General features: G+C 53.5%; 1 protein-coding gene across 2 annotated transcripts in view; it reads right to left on the reverse strand.

Moving 5' to 3' along the window:
- Window positions 1-18,618, reverse strand: part of Syt2 (synaptotagmin 2) — a 108,799-nt gene that overhangs the window by 38,471 nt on the left and 51,710 nt on the right. Inside the window, exon 1 of one of the 2 annotated variants that reach the window (XM_013115915.3) lies at window positions 8,404-8,860. The exons of the other annotated variant lie outside the window; for it this stretch is intronic. The gene's annotated coding sequence lies outside the window, so the exon portion shown is untranslated. Of the gene's footprint in view, window positions 1-8,403; window positions 8,861-18,618 lie in introns of those variants that run through there. 2 annotated transcript variants of the gene reach the window in all.

The following is an 18,618-nucleotide window of genomic DNA, read 5'->3' on the forward strand; positions in this document are numbered from 1 at the left end:
CACACACATGTGTAAACATATACAAATACATATACGCACATAAAATAAATCTCAGCCAGATGTGGTATCACATGCCTTTAACTCTTGCACTTGGGTGAGAGAGGCAAGCAGATCTCTGTGAGTTCAAGGCCAGCCTGATCCACATAGCTCTAAATCAATCAATAAATCAGTCACTCAGTCAGGCCGACAGGATGCCTTAGCAGGTAAAGGTTCCTAATAACCTGAGATTGGTTCCCAGAACCCCCATAGTAGAAGAGCTAAGTCCTGTGCGTTTTCTTTTGACCTCTATATGAGTATTTTGACAGTGCCCCCATAAATAGATAAACAAATGTAATGACACATCTATTTTAAAAAGTAAATAATTGAACACAGTAATTCCAGTGCTAGGTACATAGCCAAGAGAAATGAAAATGCTGCCCTGACAGCCATTTCCCCAGAGCTTATGCATAGCATCACAGTGTCCCGGAGCCATGAAGCTTCCAGTCAAATGCCTGTCAACAGATGAACACATGCCCACAGTGCATGTCCACATCTAGATGCCATCCACAAGAAAGGAAGGGCTGGCCCTGCCCAGCACAGGGGCAGCATGGATCACTGTCACACAGTGAGTGACTCAGCTCATGGAGAGATACAAAGGGGGCAAAGTTATAGAGAAAGGAAGCCAGTTATTAGCTAGTTAGGGCTGGAACAATGGAAAGCAAGGGGATTGTAACATAACCGGGGTTTCTGGTGTGTGTGTGTGTGTGTGTGTGTGTGTGTGTGTGTGTGTGAGTGTGTGTTCTAAAATTGAGTATGGTGATGGTAAAATCACCAAAGTGTGCATTTTAAAATGGATAAGTTGTTTTGGTATATAAGCAACATTTCAATCAAGCTGTACTTTTAAAGGAGGTAGGTATTTAGAAACCCCTGTGAGGCGTGCCAATCCCATTTTAGAAGTGAGGTTCAGCAGGCTGGGTACCACCCCAGCACCACGTAGAACCAGGCATAATGGAGCACATCTGTAACTCAGCACTCAGCAGGTGAGACAATTGAAGCACAAACTCAAAGTTACCCTTAGCCACCTAGCGAGTTCAAAACCTTTCTTGTTTGTTTTGTGACAGGGTTTCTTTGCGAGGCCTTGGATATCCTGAAACTCACTCAGTAGACCAGGCTGGCCTTGAACCTACGGAGATCCACCTGCCTCTGCCTAAGCACTGGGATTAAAAGTGTGTACCACCACCCAGCAACCATTTTTTAAAGACAAGAAAACATAGAAATGAGACTCAAAGCCATGTGCCCAAAGCTAGTAGGTTCAGGCCCTGATTTTGAACTTTGAAAAAAGTTAGTATATTTGTCTGTAACTTAATAGGTCTCAGTGAGACTCAGGTACAGTAAAGGACAACTTGGTTTTATGTCAAATTGAGAGTCAAAATATTTATTTGTTGTATAAATTGCCTCTAAGGATCAAACACTTCCTTTGTTTTTCCCCATGCTCTCAAAAGTTACCTGCCAATTGAATAGAGCCATTATGCATTTTTTATAATGGAAATAAAAATGAACTCTGCTTAAAAAGTTATTATATTTATTTGTGTTATCATATTATATAGTTATATGTTATAATATAATTTCTATTATATAGTTGTTATATTCATTGTGTGTTCATGTTCATGCAGTACACAAACTGCAGCAATGTGTAGTCAGAGGACAACTTGCTGGAGTTGGTTCACTTTCTATCGTGTGTTCCAGGGACTGAATTCAGGTCCTCAGGCATGATAGCAGGCACCCTGACCCTCTCAGCTAAACTTCAATTCCAGGGCTCTTCTCTGAGGTTTCCCCAGATTCACGGGAGACCACATATGCACTTGAATGTCCTAGGAAGAGTCAGGCATGGTAACTAATGCCTCTAATCCTGACCCTGGGTAATACTGAAGGATTTCAACAAGTCTGAAGCCAGCCTGGGCTCCATAGTAGTGAGTTCAGTATCAGTCTAGGGCACATGGTAAACTTGAGACCAACATGATCTATATAGAGACTGTGTGTGTGTGTGTATGTGTGTGTGTGTGTGTGTGTGTGTTTAATGAGGGAGCCTCTACTACCCATATCAAGGATGCCACAGGAAAGTTCTACCTGTTATCTAGTCTAAACCCATTCAATTTACACAAGGATGATATACAGGGGGATTCAAGGTCATAAGAGACAAGTACCAGAGCAGAACCCCACAGCACCAGCCCATGTTGAGGCCTCATCCAGTGAGGCTTGGGGAATGGGGCAGATGAAACACAGCTGACTCCAAGCCATGAGTTCATGATTGACTTTAGAAGTGGCCTTGGCCAAGCAGCCTCATATTTTGGGCTCTTGCTACAATATTTGGGGGATGATCCGTAAGCAGTCCTTTCTAAGCCTTGGGTAGCCCTGCAATAATGCACTCCCCTCTTCCAGCCTTCCACTCGCCCCGTGACCAGGTATAGAGTTAAGGGGCAGTGGTTATCTCCCAGTCGCTGGCTTTGGGTGAGTAGAATATGGTCACCTCACAGTCTTTGGTTGACGTTAGGGATCTAGGAGAGACCAGTGGCCTAATCGTCAAGCTAATACTATCAGCAAATCCTGTTAGCTAATTGTCCCCCCTCAGGAAGAAGGAAGCAAAGGGACAGGGCACTCTCCAAACAGCAAAGATGCTGGATGTGATGTGGAACCAAGGTCTTGATTCTGAACCACCTGCTCCATGCTGTTGGCAGGGAGGGAAGGCTTCACCTCAGCTTGTGTAGGGATCTCAGCCAGGGCATTCAGGCTTGAAGGAAGACCCTCTGCCCTGCCCTCTGCTTGGCCGTCGGGGTGCACAGGAGCATGTCAGGGCCCTGCATTGGAATCTCGGAGCACAAAACCACAAGGCCTTTCCCTGGACAAATGAAGACCAGAAAACGAGCAACCAGACTCAGCCAAAGTCACCCAGAAGCCAAGCAACCTCGCTGGGAGAACAGCCCACTGGGTCTGGTACCAGGGACTCAGCCAAGATGCCTGAATGTGTCCAGAGAGGAGGAAGGAAGAGGCCACCCCATGGGTGTGCCAGGCCTGCTGGCTCTGCCAGGCCGTCATGCACCACGGGACACTGGGGGAGATGTGGGAAGATCGGCCTCCTTCACTGCGTTTCGACAGCACAACTGAGACCCACGGGTATCAGGAAGGCAGAGAGCCGCAGCTTGCCTGCAATCATCCATGGTCAGTCCACCATACTCCACATCCTTCCTGTCAAATTCACCCACACCCTCCCTCACCCACTCCCAGCTCTAAGATTTTTTTCTCTTCAACACGCTCTCTTCTGTTTTACGATACACCCCAGAGTGATCATGGATGCATCTTACAACGTCATCCTCGTGTCTCTAATATCTTCCAGGATCTGGGTAAATATTAATACATTAAATCCTCACATCAACCCTATGGGTTTCAAACTACTTTATTTCCACTTTCACACATAAGGCAACTGGGATATCGAAATAATTTAGTCAAAGCCACCCAACACAGGCCATCCACCCGAACACCTAGCGCTAGCACCAGACGGCCACTAGGTCCAGTCACGCGGGTTCCAGGAGTCAGGGGAGCCAGGAAGGAAGTGTGCTAGTGCTATAAGCCTCATGCTGGAGGGTTGGCAGGGGCCAGGCTGCAATCTGTGAGGTGGCTACCCTCAAGTCCAAGCTGAAGGCACGCTTGGAGCTGGCAGCCTCATCCACCACACTGCAAGTGGCAACTTTGAGACCTGCCTGCTGCTGACACCAGTGCTATTCTTGGGTCAGGGGACAATGCTGGCTGACCTAAGAAAGGGAGTCAGCTCAGTAGACCACCTCCCACGGGTGCCCATGTGGCAGATTCACTAACCACGGGTGATTCCCACAGTCAAAGCCTATCCCTAGACCTCACACAGCCCAGCCTGCACATTAAAAACCACATCTGCCTCCAAACGCACCCTTTGTTAAGTTGCTACGGCAAGATTCCACGGGCCAATGCGAATCAAAAGAAGCCATTCAAACAGCTGGGAGGTGACACGACCCTGTCCTCCTCCAGCCCCTCTGCAACTCCAGGACAGAGAAAATGGGGCGGGACTTTTAGATGAAACAATGCAAGATGGCATGACAAAGGCAAAAAAAAAGAGGACATTCCCCTCTCCTGACCTGCCAAGGACACGGCGCATCTGTCCCTGCGCTTGGGGGCCAAGATAAGGAAGCCTGCCTTTCTGTGCCTTTGCAGTGTCTCCGGCAGGCAAGCTCCATGGGCCATCTGCTGCCAGGCCTTCTGCAAAGGCCTCAAATCCCATCTCTCTAGGGGGCGGAAGCTGGGGAGGCATCAGCTTATGATGAAGAGAATGTGTTAGGTAGGGGGAGAGGGTTGCCCGGAGGACACGTGGCACCTGGGCCAGACCAGACAGCTCAGGATGAACTCAACACACAAAGGGTTATTCATATGGGGAGCCCAAAGGAAGCAAGCACTCGATCCCCAACTCTACCCTCCCTCCCTCCCACTCCCCCCCAAGTCCTGCTGCCCTTTGCCGCTGGGCAAATATTGACTTTCTTTCACTCTGCTGGCCAGGGAAACTAAGAGCGAAGCACTGGCTGCTGTTTTCTTCCTCTGGGAGGCAGAGCAGCCTGGCAGCCAGAGCTGCAGCCATCCCAGACGGGTCAAGAAGCAGGGCTGCTCTTAGAGTCAGGCCGCTGTCCTTTGGCCTTCATTTTGTCTCCATTCCCAAGCCCGTGGCATGTCTGGGTTGAGAGGAGGGATGGGGTGCCTGGTGTGGTGACTGTGGAGCTCTGGCCTGACACTGGGGAACTGTGTGAAAACTCAACACTGTCATCAGCAATGAGCAGGCTCTTCCGGACCCATGTTCTTCCTGCCATCAAAGCACTGTAGCTCGTGCTCTGATGCTAGAGAAATGGAAAATAACTGTCTCCTACTTAATGAGGAAGATGGAGAGATATACGGACGGCCCCAAAGTGCTGACTCAGCTCCTCTGCTGGTTCTAACTCTCTGCAACACTGGGCAGATGCCTCTGCATCTCAGTCTCTGCAATGGGAACTAAAGGAGTGAGTGGAGATGGCCCGAGACCCATCTGGATGCCTAATTCTGAGGCCCCCTACCCACTAACCCCAGCATGCAGCAGAAGCAATGTGCTGGCTCCATCTGCATTTCCTCCAAGACCCCATTCCTCAGCCTTTCCTCATTCGGACCTTGAACAGGCGGGCACTGTACCTGTGTCCCCACTGACAGTCCGCCATCCCACGGCTGAGCCTCCCTAACATATGTCCTGTGCCCAGGACATGCACACTCCAGGATGCGGGCAGGCGAACGACACAGGAAACAGCACTCTCTTGGATGCCTGTGTTATGCTGGCAGCTACAAGACAGTGAACTCTGACCTCCCTCTGTGTGACAGATAACCCCAGACAGCACCTATGATCACAGCAGGAACACCTCAGATTCCAACAATTTTACATAAATTATCCCCATGTGGTATTAAGAACCCTAGAAGGCAAGGAACATGATGCCCATTTCACAGATGAGACAAATGAGACTCAGAGACATAAAAGAACCGGCCTAAATCCACACAGTTACTAAGGAACCTCTGATCTTAACCATCAGGACTCAATGGGCATTGTCATCACCTCTCCCTAGGCTGAGTCACAGGATGGACACCAAGGGACAGTGAACATTAGATGCCTAAATGACCCCAACAAACCTCCCAAGAGCCAACAGGGCCAGCACAGATTCTTCCAGCTGGCCCTCCACGTCACAGAGGAAGCTGAGACCCAGAGAGGGTGTTACCTCACAGGAGCTCACACAGCGGGTCTGGGGTAACCCCTGTCCCTGCTCTCCTCTCCACATCACGCCTGCACACAAGGTCTGCTGTGGTCCGGGGTCTGGGGAGTCCTCCTGAGGCCCAGCTGGTCTCTTTGCTCTGCTACTGGCCACATACTCCAGAGACATCCAGCCGTGTCCCTCTCCAGGCATCAGTTGGCTCGTTCCAGGATGGTTCAGGAAGTGAGGCAAAAGGCCACTGTGTGATCAGCACGGAAGAGACCAGAAGTGGCATGGGGTGAGGAAGGCAGAACTGAGGTGAATTAGGTGTGAGAGTGTAAAAAAGTCAGTCAGTGTCTCCTCCCCTACTGCACAGTGCCTGGTGCTGGAGGGACAGGGACAGAGACAGTAGCTGCTCCCACACCCGGGGGAGCTTTGGGCTCCTTGGGGTTGACCATGCTGCAAGTCCCCTTAGCCCTCTCCCTGCTCTCCACGGCCACTACTCCCAGCTGCTCCACTGCCTGTTTTCCCAGGGCTTTGACTGATACGATGAATTACGGCCGTGACTCTTCTGGGATCAATCCACACTGTATGAAGCACCTCACATGTTTCTTCTTTAATCTTCATAGGAACACTAGAATACGGCCACCTTTATCACATGTTTTGACAATGAAGTCACTGAAGCACAAAGACAGAAAGACACTCACTCAAGGTCACTGAGTAGTAACCAGCAACATGGGGGCTCCAGAGCTTACTCCAGGGCTGCGTGGAACCTGGGAGAGGGGTCCTACTTCTCAGAGCATGTCTCAAGGCGTCTCTGGGGATGGAAGCAGGGTGGAGTCATGTACTGGGAGTTCCAGAGGCCACCTGCTCCCATCGGACACCCTTCTAGTACTTAAGCGCCAACCCTGACCTCCAGCCGCAAGTCTTTGAAGATGGATGGGTTCTAGGGCATTCTCTGACTTGACTGTCTTCACAAACAGGCTTACCCAAGGTCATATATGATCATACAAGTGAGAAACAGAGCCTATAAACTCAACCTAACTCTTGTTTTCATCCAGAAGTCTTCCTAAAGCACCTGAGACCCAGTACCAGACCAGGGATTCATTTCAGCGGAAGTCCCAACAGATGACCTCAATGAGATGTTATGCAGGCAATCCAGGCTGAACAATGGGCTGGTACAGCTCACAACGGAGGTCTTTCTAAGCAGAGAGGATTCTTGAGGTAACTGGACACAAGAACAGATAGCATGACCTTGAGAGGAGGCCTCTGATGTTCCTACCTACCCCAGGGACCCTATCTCCTGGGAAGGCTATACCTGTGCAGAGGGTAAGCAGTTCTGGGCTGACACTGACTTGCCTTCCTCCCAGGTCAGAGACTCTGTGAGGAACAGAGATAAAAGGATAAGCCTCTGTCCACTGGTAAGGTTAAAGAGAAATTTACCCAGAAGCTAGCATTCTGAACCCTGCTTCCTCTTCCCCTTCAGTTGGGACACAGGGTGTCAGGCTTGGGGAGACCCCAGATCCTCAAATGCCTCAGGTTCAAACCCCCATTTCTAGAGCAAGTGACTTCGGACCCAGAGAGGTGAATGAGTTACTCAAGGTCAGCAAACAGATAAGAAAAGAAGCCTTCTGGCTCCCCCTGGGGTTCTGGGTTCAGCATTTCAACACCGCCATCCCCTCCCTCCCAAGTATGCACAGGGCTCTCTGCAGAGACCAAGAATCAAAGGCTCGGCGGGTGTACTCATGAGCTCGTTCATCCGAACGCCTTCCTCCTCATTACCCCCACACACCATTCCCATTCCTGTGTGATGCACCAGTCCCCTACACCCAGCTGAGACTCCCAGAGGTACACCATTCATCCAAGGTCACACAACAAGTCCAGTAGAACACTACTGCCCACTCTCCCCTTCTCCTGGGTCTCTCCTAGGTCTATGGCTGCTTGCAAGGGCCCTTGAGAACCCTGATTCCTCCAATGCACAAAGCCGCGGCACTGGTTGGAGGATGAAAAAGTTCTGGGGAGAGAACGAGGCAGAAAACATGACAGATTCTGGTCTGGACGGACCAGGCTGATAAGGGCTGTAAAGGACAGTGAATCCTGCGTCCTGTCCTGCAGAGTGCCAGCACCCCCACTGCGCTCCACTCTGCGCCAGGGGGCTCCAAAGCACCGTGCACGCACGTGGTATTCTCAAACTCATCCTCCTTGCAGCGGGGGCGAGCAGGGTCCCCCACGCCCTGCACATGCTTCTCATTGCACGCCCACTCCATCCGCCCTCCAGGGCATGCCTTCTAAGCTGTGAGCGAGCCTCGCTTCCTAGCTAGCTCCTTGTCCCAGCACAGATGCGCTGTCCTAGGCATCGCACTAGAACAGGTCGAGGTGGAGAGGTTCCTAAGATATTCAGGACATCTCCCCCGGGACAAACAAGTGGATTTTCAGAGCCCGATCTCATCAGGAGCTGGTCCTGCACTTAGTTTATACCTCAGCCAAGTGCCAAACCCAGAAAGTCATGGTCTCACTTGGTGACCCAGCATCTGGGGTCCAGCACCAGGCCCTAGGAAGCTGCGGGTGTCCTGGGTGTGGCCTCGTTTGGGACTGCAGTGCATGAGATGGCCTTGCAGGGTGCCCTGCTTGGGCTCCCTCTTACCCAGGGACGTTCCAGGAGCCGATCGGTGTGGGCTGGTGGAGAAGGCAGAGGGAGCCTGCCGCTCGGAAGTCCAGGTCCCCTCTTCCCACTCCCGCGCTGGCCGGCGTTGCGGCTCTCCCGCTCCCTCGCTCGCGCGCTCTGCAGTAGTAACAACCTGATCCGCTTCCCCCGCCCGCCAATTGAGATGCGCCTCACATCCGCCTGCACACGCGCTTGCAGCCCCTCAGAGGCGATTCCCGATCCTGATCCGGATGCCGGGGAGCAGGGACCTGGACCGGCACCCCCACGCCCCCTTCTTCAGCCGGGACAGCCCGCAGAGGGCGACAGAGAAGGGGCCACCCCAGAAAGATGCTGCCTGAAATCACAGAGCAGAGGGGTTTAACCGCATGCGGCCATTCAGAAGTTGCAGGCTGGGCGGCTCAGAGACTGGAACCGCATGGGGCTCCCCCCGGCTCTGCGGAGAATCCCCGCTGCTCGCGCAGTGACTTCCTACGACACTCCCCACCCGCCCCACCACCGCAAGCTTTTCCAATCCTCTCGGTGCTCAAGAGTGGCTGGGGGAGGGGAGCGAGAGAGGGGGACCTCCGCCTGTCGGAACTGCAGGGGAGAGGGGAGAGGAGTGACGTGCTTCAGGGATACTGGTGAAGGTTTTCTGGAGTCGAGGGAGAAAAGAGAAGGGAGGGGGAACAAAAGGCACACACCGAAGGGAGGGAAAGAGGGGGTGTTGTTCAGGGGTCTCTGCACCAGGTCTCTGGAGGGTGGAGTCAGGACAGGGTACGGGGGGCGGGCTTTCCATGGGTAACTAGGGGAGGGGGAACTCAAAAGAAGGAAGCTGTCCTCAAAAGGGTTATATCCTGGAGCCCTCCCTGCTTGCCCCAAACCTTGCTTTCTTCTTCTCGGGAAAGATAGGGCTTCCACAAACCCTGAGTGGGGACACTAAGTAGGAAGTGGCAGGGAGACTTGGAACCAAGGTGCCCCCTCCCCGGTGTCTTGGTCTCACCCTTGTGCCTTGCATTCACCCCCCAACAATCCTGCTAAGACCTCAGTCTCCTAGCAGCCCCAGTCTCCCGGCCTGTCAGGCTGACCGAGACCATCTCACCCTTGCTCAAATCGGTCCAGCTCGCTCCACCCTCTGCGGCAGCACCTTCCTCCTCCCCCTCCCGTTCAGTACACTCAGAAAGAGGAATCGAGTTCAGGACCTGCCACAGCAAGTGATCAGACCAGACGTGTAGGGAGAACTGGCTTGGGCTTTCCAGGGCTTCCCAGGGGCATATCTGGGAGAGAGAGGAAATTCCTAGTCTCCCACCAACCCCTTCCTCTCCCTGTCCCTAACCCCAGAACAGTATGCCATCATGCCCAGGCCAGCACCCACCCAGCCCAGCACCTGCCCAGCTCAGCACCTGCCCAGCACCCGCCCAGCCCAGCACCCGCCCAGCCCAGCACCCGCCCAGCCCAGCACCCGCCCAGCCCAGCACCCGCCCAGCCCAGCACCCGCCCAGCCCAGCACCCGCCCAGCCCAGCACCCGCCCAGCCCAGCACCTGCCCAGCCCAGCACCCGCCCAGCCCAGCACCTGCTCAGCCCAGCACCCGCCCAGCCCAGCACCTGCCCAGCCCAGCACCTGCCCAGCCCAGCACCCGCCCAGCCCAGCACCTGCTCTGCCCAGCCCAGCACCTGCCCAGCCCAGCACCCGCCCAGCCCAGCACCCGCCCAGCCCAGCACCTGCTCAGCCCAGCACCTGCCCAGCCCAGCACCCGCCCAGCCCAGCACCCGCAGTGCTCTTTGTGGGTCTAGCACCTCCTTTTAGAATGGCCGCTGCAGAAGGGCTACAGGAAAGCAAATTCGGGGATTCTTAGCATGCCTGGGCAGGAGCACGTGTCTGGACACCTGGCAGGGCCTGCACATGGGTGCTGGGAAGGGTGCTCCCAGGTGGCCATTTTCCAGAAAGAAAGGATGGCCTGAGGGTCAGGAGCTCAAGGTCAGAGTATACAGAGTACTAGAAGCCAGGGCTTTCTTTAGCTCAGAGTGACCAACAGCCTTAGGAGGGCCCGTGCCTGCATGATGGGAATGGATGAATGGGGTGATACTCAGGATGGATGAAATGACACTACTGCATGGGTTGGAAAATGTCTTGAGCCTACTCACAACTGCTGCCTGCAATTGGGTCTAAATCAGAGATGAAGTCCATCCGTAAGGCTATGTCCACACTTTCTAGAAATACCTGTTTAGTTTACAAGCGCCTTCCAAGCGCCTGTCCCCTCCTAGGGTGGAGGGACAGTAGAAATCTGTTGGTATGTGAAAAGATCAGGTGACATCTACAGAGGCAGGGGGCTGGGCTTGTCCTCTGAGAAAGGTATCTACAGCTGGCTCCCTTCCATGGCAGGGTTACAGCCTTGAGCTCTTAGTCCATGCAGGTGGCTTTAGGGCAAGGCAGGGATAGTTCTTTGTTAAATGAAGGAGAGATGTCCCTTAAAATGTGGGTGACTCAACCAAGGAGTCAGGGTGGCCCAAGGCTGAGTCTTGTGATTCCAGCCGCTGATCTTTCCCTAGAACGCATGGGTTGAGTACCTACCTACACCTTCCCCCTCCTCCCCAGGGGCTCCTCCCATCAAACTGCCCCCTTCTTTGTCTTCTTGCAAGTTTTCCCTGCCCCAGAGTCTCAAGGTGCTGCCCCTCCCGCTCTCCAGTTTCACCTGGTTCTGCCCTGGCTACATCTCTGCCTTCAGCTGTCTACACTGCCCTGCAGGACCCGAAAGGGCCATGCTCTGCCTGGTTCCAGGAGCTTTGCACAAGCTGCTCTCTCTCTGCTGGGCACTGTCCCCTCCCCCCTCGCCAGGTCACCATGTCAGCCCCACCCCCAGACCCGCTCGCCTCAGCTGCCCGCCCCTCCCCCCACTCTGTTTCGGTCTTCTACACTCTGAGGGTAACCTCCACGAGAGGCCTTCCTTGGGTCTAGCCTCCATGCACACAGAAAACCCTCAGCTAAGCACAGCCATGAGGCCGAGTATCCTCAAATGCCAGGGCTGCCACAGGTACCTGTGACTTGACACAGCAACCATTCAAAGGATCTTCCTCACCTGTGACCCTGGGGTTTAACTATAAAACAGGGCTATTATCCTAAGGATCAAGAGGGTGGAAGAGACTCAGGCACGCTGTATAGGTGCTCACCCCTCTACTCTAGCTTCCCCGTAGGACACTGAGTTCTCACCTGCCGTCACGCCTCACTTACTGGTTCTTGAGCACCGGACGTCTGTCCTAGACATCCTGGGGAAAATGGACCGCAGCTGGTACCAGCTCGTCCCCTCTCCACCTGGCTTCACCCTTTCAAGGCTGCCATCAATTCTCTACATTCACCCTGAGTTGTCCCCAGGTGCCAGCTCAAACCAACCCAGCTTCCAGCCATGGCCACATGCCTTGGCTGACTCAGGAGTGGCCAGGGGAGGGGCTGGGGGTTCTTTTGTCCCTCGTGACCCAGGTCACTCCCAAATAAGTCCACATGCTATGAGCAAAGTGTCTCCCTTCAGGTCCAATGAGACGGCAGCTCTAAGCCCCTCCCACACAGACAGGAAACTGGCCGGGCTGCTTGCATCCAAGCAGCATGCCCCATGCCTATTGCCAGAGCTCCAGGATGGACTGGGGTTGGGGATCACACTCGGGAGGGATGCTCTGAAACCCACTCTGCATTCCCCCTGTTGCTGCTCAGGTGTCCTCCTCCTTCCTGTGTCACCCAAGCTGGCAGGCGCACCCCCTCCCCACTTTACCCCAGGGGCACACCACAGCTGGTTCCCTGCAAAGTAGCTTGAGGTTGCTGCACACCCCAGGCTTCCCCTGAGCAGGGGGAGCGGGATAAAGGAGGTGTGGGTGTATGATAGCTCTTCACCTTGACTGAGCCCCCTCCCCACTCCACCTCTGTCCAGACAAAATAACAGCCTTCCCTTGCAGAGAGGAAGAAATCAGCTCCTTGCAAAGAGCCCCAGCTCCTGGAGATGCCACCATGACCATCATCAGAGCTGACAGACACCCTTTCCTCCTCCATGTCGCCCCTTTCCCCACCCATCCCAGTCACCCAGCCATCAGAGCCCCAGCCTCCAGGGCCAGAAGCCTCAGGCTTCACAGCCGAGAAAGCTGAAGCTCTGGCAAAGGCAAAGGACTTGCTCCCATCTCCGGAGCCAGGGCCCAAACCAGGCTTCAAGCCTTGATCCGTGGGTGTTGACAGCCACCCACCTCCTGGGGAGGGAGAGGACCGTCCAACACCGTAAGCCAGTTTTAGTATCCTCCTGTCACAGCCCCAGTTCCAGCTGGACTCAAAGAAAGGATCTCCAGATCTCCCCAAGGAGGGCTTTTCCTAGACAAGAGCAGTAATTCCCAGGCCACCTATGCAGAATGCATGTTTGGCAGAGGGGCCTTGAATAGGAAGAGGAAATTGGAGCTGTACACTGAGCCTCTCCAGAGAATTCAAGAAGCGAAGATAACAGCTCTCCACAGTTGCGGGGGGGGGGGTACCTCAGTGAGGGCACACAAGTAAGCCTGCCTACCTGAGTTGGGGGAGGGCGCTTGCTCACACCTGGTGACCGCTATCGCCATCTACTGGCCAGAACACCCACACACCCTGTGTGTTCCTTCTAGAACAGTTGGCTTTTTCCTGCAAAGAAAAGAGACTGCAACCTGGAACTTTCTGTCCCACATTCTTTGGATAAGCATTCCTGAGGATGCAGTATTTGATACACACTCCACTAGGCTTGGGAATGACATACTGTAGGTCAGAGTCCCTACTAGCGGAGAGGGGCACATGAGCTGGAGAGAGCGGCAAGGAAGCTGTCCACAGGATCGGGTGTTTCTCTGGGGCCTCAGTGGGGCCTGCTCTGGAGAAATCCCAAAGACAGGCAGCCTCTCCCTGGCACCCAGAGTCCACGTTCTGCTGGACTCACGAGGCATGAACAGAGTGGGAAGGTGTGACGGGGAATGGAATGGGACTCCGGCAACATCAGGGGCCTGAACTCAAAGGACCTTGGCGGTCAGACTGTGAGCAGTGAAGCACTGTAGAGGGCTTGCTGACATCAGGGCTGGCCTTGGGGGTGGGGCACAGGGAGACCCAGACAGACTGCAGGCCGAACGGCATCGGAATGGGAAAGATGGCACAGGTGGACCATGGCGGTGCACCACGAGTAGAAACGGCATCCGGGGCAACTTGTGGACTCTGGGTGTATCAGCACATTGATGGTAGAGTCCGCCACCGGAGTGCAGAGAGACTGAGGAGTATGAGTTTGGTTTGGGGCATTCCCGGTTTAGAAATCTGGACTGTGTTCTGGTGGAAACACCACGCAAGCCCTTAGACATGCCGATGCGGGGCTCAGAGAGAGGCTCTGAGCAGGAGACACATCTTTCAAAGTCACCTACTCTCGACTCCTAGAGAAAAACCCAAGCCCATGACTTGTGTCCCAGATCACTGGTGTAAGTGCTGGCTAATTCTCTTCCCCACTACTCCTCCTTTTGCATTTTGATTCCTGAGCCAGCAGTGAAAGCCCTTAACTAACAATCTATGGAAATATGTCCCTCCCCAGTGCAGAATATCCTTGAGTTTGCATATATGGTTTGACAACTCAATGACATTATTCTAACTAGAAAATAAAAGAACAAACAAAACCTCTCTAGCATCTGCACACAGCCAATGTGCTACTTTCTGACCGTGATGGCCCTTCCCCATGACCCCACCTGATCTCAGCACCCATGCCTCTGAACCCAGCACCCCAGCACATCTGCACCCCCACCCTGCCCACTCCCCTGCACTGATTCACTCAGCCATGTCAGAGCGCCTCACTCCCAACCCCCAGACCTCCATGAACTTCCTTCTGCTCTGGCCTTCGCCAGTCTCCAGAGGCTTTGCTGGTGCACTGTGGGTTCCTCACAGTTACCCCACTCATCCAACACACCAGAGGCACACAGAAAACACTTCATCAACCTCAACTGCGGACCTCGTATCACAGAAAAACTGGGACTATGCGCTCCTCTCTCCTCCGAGACTAGGAAGAGGGAATTAATCCGGAATAGAGATGGGGCTTCATTTCTGGACATTTCTCTAGGTGAGTGCTGTGTCACTCTGTCACCATGGTGATCCCTGACAGTGAAGCGGAGGTCCTAGGCAGGGACCTCGGATATGGCTGTCACAGGCTCTGGCTTGCTGGGTGACCTTGACTAAGTCATTCTCTCTCTGGGTCACATCTCAGCCTGTGTCTTTATCAGAGGATCAGTATACAGTGGTAAGATGGCCACTGGGGCTTCCGGGCACTAACAGCCTGCTGTTTTTAGCCAGCTTCCTCCTACTCCAGCCTCAAAAATGGGGGAATTAATTGAGTGTTCAAGCGTCTCCCCTTGCCCAGCCATAGCCGAGCTTACTGGGAAATTAGGGTGACATTGGTGCAAATAATTGAGTGTCTTTCCCAAAATGGTCTTCAGGCCCCGTTGCTTTAGCTACTGCTTAAATAGATGAGCTAATTAACTTAACTAATTGCTCCCAAAGTCTAATATTTTCAGTCACATGACCCAAGCAAGAAGACACATTCTCCATGGCCTTCCTGCTGGCTGCACTCCCCCACTGATGGCCTGGGCTGGGGACAGCCACTGCACCCTGCATTCAGACCAGCTCTTACAGCACCAGCGTTCCACCTGCCTCAGTCCACAAAACCTGACTCAGTTTACCTGCTAATTCCTCCATCCACTCTGCGACTTACAATTAACTGTCTGCTTCATGAATCAACTGCGGTGCTTAGCTGAGGAGTCAGTGATGAGCAAAAGCAAACGAGGTCACGTCCTCATGGAATGCTTGGCTTGCTTATCGAGGTGACACCAGTCATGGACCGCACACATACACGTATGCCTGTATACCTGTGATGCAGCCAGTAACACACACACACACACACACACACACACACACACACACACACAAATGGGGCAGCGCTATATAACAAAGACGATCGGATTTCTCAGGGAGATCAAGGGGGGCTTCCTGGAGGAAGAAAGGCTTGACCTGATTTGAAGGCTGGGAAGGTATTAACTGCACAGTGAAGAAGAAAATACACTGTAATCAGGTTCCCTGGGCTCTGCATAATCCAGGAGAGATGCTAATAGCTGGACCAGGCGACTTGGGGTGGAAAGAGCAAAAATTGATTTGCTTTGGGATTGGATTGGGTATGAGGAGAGAGAAGGAGAAGCATTAAGAATGATTTGGGCTGGAGACATGGCTCAGCGGTTAACAGCATGTACAGCTCTTCCAACAGACTGGAGTTCGATTCTCACAACTACCGTAACTCTAGACCTCGGGGATCGGACACAGCTGACCTCCTGGATGCCTTAATACATGTACACATATCCACACCCACACAGACACAAACACATACACCCTATATCTTAATGCATGTACACGTACCCACACCCACACAGACACAAACACATACACCCTATATCTTAATGCATGTACACGTATCCACACCCACACAGACACAAACACATACACCCTATACCTGATGCACACCTGGGGTCTCCGCTGAAGGAAGATAAGGTCTGAGCCTGGGGAGGGGCCTGGACTTTCCAGAGCTGTGAAGGGCCCAGGAAGGGCGGCAGCCACCGTCAGATGACAGGCACTTTCTAGCACCTACCCAGTGTTGTCAGCGTGGCACTGTGGGAAAAGTGGGCTTTGGAGCACTTACCCATGTGTGCACTGGCGCACACACGTTATATCCACAAGTACACATGCCCACTCCCACTCATACACGTGTGCATACACGCATGTGCATGCAGGAGGTCGGGGGACACACCACACAAATCCCGTTATCACCTCCTGGGCTGCCTTGAATAGCTACTGGATGACTTCATTAGTGAGTCAGGAGGAAGCCGCTGGCCCCTGTTGACAGCCCTCTGGCTGGGTTTCCCTCAGCACCTTCCCATCTCTTCTTGCCTTGCCTCTGGGCTCTACAACCAGCTCTGCCCCAGCTGAGTGACCTTGGCTAAATGATTTTCTACTGTGACAAAGGGACTGGGTAAGGTGATCTCTAAGTTCCTTTCAGCCCTGATGGTGCATGGCTTTGAGTCTCTTAAGCTGGGATACTGTAAAGGAATGGACAGAAAAGGCGCGCGCACGCGCCCGCGCACACACACACATGCACGCGCACACGCATGCACACACACAGGTTTTTTGGAGACAGTGGACAAAATTAAGAGAATGTCTCACTCTGGACAGAGCCAGCAATGGACAAATATGGGTTTTAACTGAAGGTTCTCTGAGTACTAGGCATCGCTAGGTGACAAGCTGTGGACCTGGCAGGAAGCCGCCTCCTAGCCTGGCCCCTGTCTGCTGCCCTCCCCATCCCCAGCCATACCATCGCCTCCTGAGCTCTGCCTGGGCAGTCCTGGGCGAGCCCAGCGGTGGTTGAGCCAGAGTCACTGTCCCACTCAAGGCTTCAGGGCTGTGACAGCAGCTGCCGGAGGGGCGAGGAAGCCCCTGGTGTCTGGGAGCGTTCCTGTGCCATGCTGGGCAGTTTGCACGTCAGCGACACTGCATTGCAGTGGTCCAGTTTTTTGTTGTTTATGTTAGTTTTTACCCTAAAAGTCCTCATTTCCTGGGGAAATATGAAGCCAAATGCTTTCAAAAGGGGGTGACCAGATTGCCTGGGAATGTCAGTTCCCTCCCAAAGGGACACCAGTCTGTCAGTGAAGAGCCCCTGGACCCTGCTCTTGGAAAAATGGGGAGGTCTGGGTCAGAGGAACATAAAGTGACTGATTTTCCCTTCCTAGGAGCCAGACACAGACTGAACATAAATGTTTGTTGAATTAGAATACTTCTGAGTTCCCTGGTCCCTGGGGGCTGGGGCTTGAGGCTCCTCCTCCCAGAGGCTGGGATGAGGCTGGGCTTAAGGAGGATCAACCACTCTTTCTCCTAATGAACCCCCACAGGGGCCGCAGTGCCCTCTTCTTCCAGAGTACACTGTAAGCTCCAGGGGTTGGGGGACCCTCCTCTCCCCCATTGCCTGGCATACTAATTCCCTACACTTAGCCTCTATTAAGTGTTCTTCTGGTCTTACATTTCACAGTCAGGGGATGCCAGGCTCTACATTTCCCATTAGAGGCATGGCAACACAGGCCTGCAATCCTAGTTCCTGGCCAGTTGGCACAAGGACCATGAGTTATATAGTAAGATTCTATCTCTAATTAGATAGATAGATGGATAGACAGACAGACAGATGGATAGAGGCAGTAAGCTCAATCAGCTATGAAAATAAATCTGGAAGAGAGGCTGAACTAAGTCAGTGGTAGACTGAGCCCTGCTCCTTGCTGTCTCTCTTCTATCTCCCTCAGAGGAAGATTTCAGGGACTCTGTCCTGGAGAGACAGCAGGGTCACCTTTCTGGCAGGTTCCGCAGAAAAAGATGGCTTAGACACAACGTTGGGGCAACAGCTCTTGGCTAGGTAAGTGGCATTCCCACCTCAGAAAAGACAACAGATTCCCACCTCAGAAAAGACTGACCAGCTTTGTGCAGGTCCTCAGGCGCCTGAACTGGGCTCGGGCGGTACAAGCACTACACGGCCCCAAACTCTCCCCCCTCAACTTGGAAGGGCTTGGAGAGCCTGTCTGCCCTTCGTGGTGCTTAGTCTCTCTCAGGCACAGATGGCTGTAGCTCAGGGGCAGCCAGGGTACAACCGAGCCAATCTGGGAACAGCCCGGGGAGGGATACTGCCAGTCAGCCCATCTGCCGAGCAGGTGACAGCTGCTGACATGTAAGTGAGGGACAGGGAGTCTGGTTGATAGGGTCAGAGCTGCCTCCTCTAGGACCTCTCCCCACGCTCGCCAGACTCCCTGGGCACTGTGCCTAGCATGCAGGTCTTCAGTAAACACAGACTGACGCCTGTCTGCTGGGAGAAGCTGCCCCCCACCTCCCACACACCCATCAAAACAGCCCGGAGCACAAGGTCGCTGCAGATGGAAGTGACCACTCTCCTCCCCCCTGAGATCTAGACCAGAGGGAGGGGAAGCAAGATGAGGGTTAATCATGAAGGGGAACCCCCTCTAGAAAAGCAGGTGCCAGTGTCACGAAAAGCCCAAGCTTGGGTCTCCGAGCCTGCTGCTTTCTCACTGCTGTGACCTGAGGCAACTTCACTAGCTTATCAGAGCCTCAGTTTCCTTGAATATGAAGGAACAGCAATACGCATATCTCGTGAGACAGGGCT

The sequence above is a fragment of the Mesocricetus auratus genome, unplaced genomic scaffold (genome assembly GCF_017639785.1).
Source record: "Mesocricetus auratus isolate SY011 unplaced genomic scaffold, BCM_Maur_2.0 Super-Scaffold_100676, whole genome shotgun sequence".
In the NCBI taxonomy this organism is placed as follows: domain Eukaryota; kingdom Metazoa; phylum Chordata; class Mammalia; order Rodentia; family Cricetidae; genus Mesocricetus; species Mesocricetus auratus.